Below are 6,062 nucleotides of genomic sequence, written 5' to 3'. Positions count from 1 at the left end.
TTTGTTAGGTTAAAGTCTTGCAGAAGGTTCCCACCTGCCTGTGCATTGGTGTTATGTTTTCCCCGTGGAAAATGAAGTATCTCGAAAAGCACACTAGACTCTTTGGCTTCCACCTGAAATTATGATTTTGAGATCTACATCTATACATCCACATGCCATCCAGCTAACTGCTTAGGCTCATAAACCCTAATAGTGGCATTTGATTGCTTCTTGTGGCTACACTTATAATAGTTTCTCACATTCTTACACTCCAGATGCATTTCACTGGACTTGAATCCAATACGGAAGTGTTCCTCATCACATATAGCCTCTGTTTGCATCCATGCTGAAACTTTTTCAAGCAACTGTGGGATAAAGGATTGTTACTCTGATAATCCCAGTTGGGGGCTTTATCAGAAAATATGGGTATAGCAAATAGTAAAGAACTGCTTCTTACACCAACTTTGTGGGTCCCATGGTAGAAGCTTAACATTTCATGGGGATGTTTAGCTATAGTTTGACATGGTACTGATAATGCCAAGGTTGCAGGTTCGATCCCTGTATTGGACTGCTGTGAATTCCTGAAATGCAGAGGGTTGGGTTAGATGAACCTCAGGGTTCGTTCTAACTCTACAATTCTTTGATTCAAAGGGTGCCCAGGATTGGTCAAGTTGTCAAATTAATTGGAATCAGTGACCACAATTGCTAAGAAAACCAGCATATTTTGTGAGTGGACAGATTTAGGATATGTATACAGAGAGCTAAAATGGATTCTTAATATTCACTGAGGTCCAGCGCTGAGGGCCTTCTGGTGGTTCCCTCGCTGTGAGAAGCCAAGTTACAGGGAACCAGGCAGAGAGCCTTCTGGGTAGTGGTGCCCGCCCTGTGGAACGCCCTCCCACCAGATGTCAAATAGAAAAATAACTACTAAACTTTTAGAAGACATCTAAAGGCAGCCCTGTTTAGGGAAGCTTTTAATGTTTAATAGGTTATTGTATTTTAGTGTTTTGTTGGAAGCTGCCCAGAGTGGCTGGGGGGACCCAGCCAGATGGGCGGGGTATAAAAAATAAATTATTATTATATTATTATTATTCAGGGAACAACATATCTCTTGTTAGAACAGGGATGAGGAACCTGTGGATCTCTCAAAATTTTTGAATTACAGTTCCCATAATTCCTGGCTATTAGCCATGCAGGCTGGGACTGTTGGAAGAGTGTGAGTCACAGGTTTCCCATTTCTAGGGGATAAGGATATCGATAGCCATTGGCCAACAACATTACCGCCATTATCAGAGGTGACATGCCTCTTGAATATCAGTTGCTAGGGATCTCGAGCTGAAGAGTGCCCTTATGGTCACATCCTCCTTGCAGGCTTCCCATAGGCATCTGGCTGGCCATTGTGGGAAAAGAATGCTGGACTAGACAAGCTTTTGGTGTGATCCAGCATGGCGCTTCCTATGATTTTAATGAGCATGCTCAGTGGGCACAGAATGTTGTGGGGAGGGGAGGAGTGTAAAATGAGAAATAGGATAGGGTTAGATGGAATGGAGTATCTTGGAAGAGAATGTGGCTGGCAGGCTGGAATGCTAAACAGGAATACTGCTCTTGTATATGCTGAAACATTTTATTGCATTTCCTTTTTGTTTACAGGAAACCCCAGTCATAAAAGTTCTTTTTTCAAGATTATTGTGGTGTGTATTTTAATAACAGGGACTAGCACCATAAATTTTCATGGGATTTGCAGATCAATTTGCAGATACCATCTAATGTACAACCTCTTTTAGTTTTTTGGGGGGATATTAGATACAGAAAAGTTAAATTTTACTTATTTGTATCCTGTCCTTTCTCCAAAGACCTTAGGGTGATGCACGTGGAAATCCTCACAACAACCTTGTGTTGTACATTATACTGAGAAACCCAGACAACCTGACAGCTGAGTGGGGGTTTCGACCCAAGTCTCCCTGGCCCAACACACTAGTCAGCCGCTGAAAGATACTAATGCACTGACTATACCAACTGAAAATAATGCGAAAGAATAGGAAATATGTAACTGAACGTGACATATTCCTAAGACCTGTCCAAACATGAATTGTGTACAGTGGCAAAGTGAAGGAAGCGAGAGTTGGTGGATCATGCAATGGAATGGTACAAGTTGACGTTGTGGAACTGGAGTAGTTAATAACACATATGAAGGAGGAGTTGTGTGTGTTTGTGTGTGTGTGTGTGTGTGTGTGTGTTTCTGTGAACGCGTGCCATGAGCTACACATTTTATACATCTGCTTATTTCACCTCCTGGGCTACACCACATTGAGCCCAACCATTGCCGAATGGTGAGAACATGATGGAGCGATAGGAAACCTGTGTTCTGAGGGAGGCAGCAAACATTGGCTCAGATTGGCTGAGAGAATGTAGTCTGGCAGCTCTCAATTGGCTGGTGTTTCTGCTTTAAAACTGTCCATTGAATTTCCTCTGCATAAATGTATAAATGACACTGAAGGCTGCAAAGCTGTAACGTGCCAACCTCCCTCCTCTGTGCTCCAAGCCCGTCATAATACAATTCCTATGTCCTATATATTATTGGCATTGCAATGCAGTTACTGGAGGACATAGGAAACTTAGCAAATGTTAGTGTCCCTCTCTAGAGGCCTGCACCTATGACTGGCGAAAATGATCATTCGCCCTTCCCTCCCTTCCTTCTCACTGTTGACCAAGGTTATTCTCTTTATCATGCACAGATTTTATTGAGTGATGCCAAGTGAGATGAATAGAAGGAAATAATGACAGTGCTGTAGTGATGAAAAGGGAGACAGGGGTCGTCTAGGTTTTATACCGAACAAATTGAGTCACATCCACTTCTCATCCATTATTTAGGGGTGATTGGGCAGGCTTGGCTTCTATAGATTTGATAATCATTCAGATGTCCATATTAAATATGTAACGTAAATTTCTCATTTGGATGTCAATGGCCTGTCAGCGCAGAACAACAATGCATAAAAAGAGCCGTGATGTATGGATTCTCAGAAATATTTGACATCAATAAATATGTAAAAGGCAGATAATAAAACCTGTTTCTGTCTGCCTGCCAGCTAGCCTTCATGTCAGGCCGGACAGTCCCATCTAATACTGTGATTTTATGCAGCAGTATACTATGAATATTGGCCTGCACACGAGAGATTAAAGCACAGCAGATGTTTCTCTGCAGGCTAACAAATATATCACCCCTGATAACGAATGACAAATGTTGTTCCATATTGTGTCAGACAAAACCAGGGCTCTTGTAAAACAAGTGTTACAGCTGGAATAGGATATTTTAACACAGTTACCTTAGGAGTAGACAGACAAGCCGCCTGCTCCAGAGGTAGCTGAAATCCCAATCTGCGGCTGTGGATTCAGCTACCTAGGAAGCTCCACGGCATTAAGCGCAAAACAAGCAAACCTTTCCAAGGACTAGGGAAGGATTTCTCAGTCTTCTCTTTTTGCAACAGAAAGCTTTGAAAATGATTTGCCAACCTTTATTAATTTTAATTTTCATCACCTGGGATCAGCCATGGCTGACGATGAGGGCAGATGTTGCCTGTGAGACCTGCAACAAAATGTTGCAGTGTGCCTCTTTGCCCCCTAGTAGAAGGGCTCTGGTTCAGGGTTCTGGTCAGCCATCAAGCCACACCCTCCTCCAGGTGATTATAAGCTGTAGGGGGCTCAAGCAAGGCATTCCATGCTCCCCCCTTCCTGTTTTCTATTTTTCTTTTCCTTACATGTTGCGAGTCCTACGCTGCACCAAGAATTTTTAATTCGTTTCGGACTACTTATGTTCCCAGCCCTGGGATGTTTTGCCTTTCTGCAAACCTCACGTTCATACAAGCATGTGGATACCCCAGTCTCTCATTTTTTAAGTGGCACAGTTTTGGCACCAGTCCTGTTGCGACACAACCACCAGAGTTCAGTACACTGGTACCTCGGGTTAAGAACTTAATTCATTCTGGAGATCCGTTCTTAACCTGAAACTGTTCTTAACCTGAGGTACCACTTTAGTTCATGGGGCCTCCCGCTGCCGCCGCGCGATGTCTGTTCTCATCCTGAAGCAAAGTTCTTAACGCAACGTACTATTTCTTGGTTAGCAGAGTCTGTAACCTGAAGCGTCTGTAACCCGAGGTACCACGGTATTATAAACTGATAAGCTTTCTGTTTGTTTTGCATGGTTATGCTACATGTAGCCACTCCAGAGCCACTCAACAAAGCTGAGTAACAGAGAAGGAAGAGAACAACCATATCTCTCTCTCTTTTTTTAATTAAAAAAATGAGCTAAAGTAACAAGCACTCACTTGGAACTTACTTCATGCTATCATTTGAAAAGTGAGTTTGGGGGTAAAAATTACCCTTTTTTTAGAGTGAAAAATGTGGCATCTTTACACTGAGCAAAAGTGCTAGACAGGCATGATCCGAGTGGCTTTTCTCTTTATCCTTTAATCTCGGCACCAGACTAGAGGTCTCAAAAGGAAGGAAGTGATGAATGAAGCAAGTTATCTAGAAAATGAAGTAAGTTAACTACACAAGAGAGCAGTAAACTGTTTGCGTGTTGATCCAGCAACATCTTGAGGCAGAGGTGGATTTAGGGCAGTGCAACCAGCTCCCCCACTTTGGGTGCCAAGCCGAGGTGGGTGCCACAGGGCGCTGCAACTATGATGGAGTGCCCATGCAGAGCGGATGGCGACAGGCAGGGGTGCCAAGTTTTGGCCTCACACAGGGCACCACTGGAATTTGAAAGAACAAGGCCCATCCCTGCTTCAGGACATTATGATGACTCCTCCTCTCTACAATCACATGCATACTGAGTTCAAACCATGGTTGAAATGTCACAAAAGGAAGAGCAAGGTTGAGTAAACTAAGCAATTGCTAAAGACATTTGCTCTGTTTGCATAGCTTTCCTGCCCTGAACTCATAGGCTAGGGTGGGTTATAAATATAATTAACGAAGTCGAACTCTATCTCATAGTTCAGTGCATGTGCCTAACATAAGCCTTGTATGCGGAATGTCCCAGGTTCATTCCCAGAATCTCCAGTTAGGGCTGAAACTCTGGCGAGCTGTTGCTAGTATACAGTACTGGGCAAGATGGTCTAGTGGTCTGACCTGGTAGAAGACAGTTATCTCCTGTGTATCTTGTGGGTGTTGAATTTGGCTTTCTGCAGCAGAGAACATGAAAGCCCCGCTCATTCATGTATTTATTATCAAATACAGTATTCCTATAAAATACTCAAGATGGCTTTCAGCTAGGGCAAAATTGGCCAACTATAACCAACAAACAAAACTAGAGGAGTAATGCCAATGAAAGCAACTTCAGAAAGAAATGCCCTCATATAGCTCCAATGTTAATAGATTAAAAGTATTTAATGTTGGCACTATGAACGCCTATTATGACTCTGAGATTACCGGCCGTTACGAGCTTCAGCATCGTTCACTGAGTACAAAACGAAACCAAACATGCTTATCCTGCTAACAGAGGTGCTTAGGGAAATAAAGGCAATATAGCCACATGGCAAGTTTCAATCACTTCCTGGCTCGTTAACAAACTTTCCCCCTCCGCCTCTCCGAGCAGACACTTTGCTTCCCAGCTACGGTGTTTTCCCCAAGCAATTTTATACAATGAGACGGTAACAGTTGTTTGTCTGATAAAGCACGTACAATTTAGAACACAGATGTTTGATTATTATTTATTTCTCTCCAAAGCTTGCTAATTCAGTCCCAAATGATCTCTCTCTCCCTCCCTTTTGCCTAAATTTAATTTGGAATGTATGTTGTTGGTAAGTGACAGATAGTTTAATTATTAATAGGATCCCGCAATGCAATGCACCGCCATCTTTAAGGTCACCTGGGGCCAAACAACCACAGCTTCCATCGCTCCTTATGCTACTGGGATTCCTTGAATGATGCACAGGTAATTACAAAATTTGTGCCAAATCTGCATGTGTTGTGCCCTTTCCTCAACATTTGTGCTTGCCTATGGTTTTGCAAAATACTCCAGTTGCAATGAAATGGTAATGGATCGCGAGAGACTCTGGGAATACCCTTCTTTTGGGGGGGATGGC

The sequence above is a fragment of the Podarcis tiliguerta genome, assembly GCF_965153285.1.
Source record: "Podarcis tiliguerta genome assembly, chromosome: 7".
In the NCBI taxonomy this organism is placed as follows: Eukaryota; Metazoa; Chordata; class Lepidosauria; order Squamata; family Lacertidae; genus Podarcis; species Podarcis tiliguerta.
Note: the sequence above shows the minus strand (reverse complement) of the source record.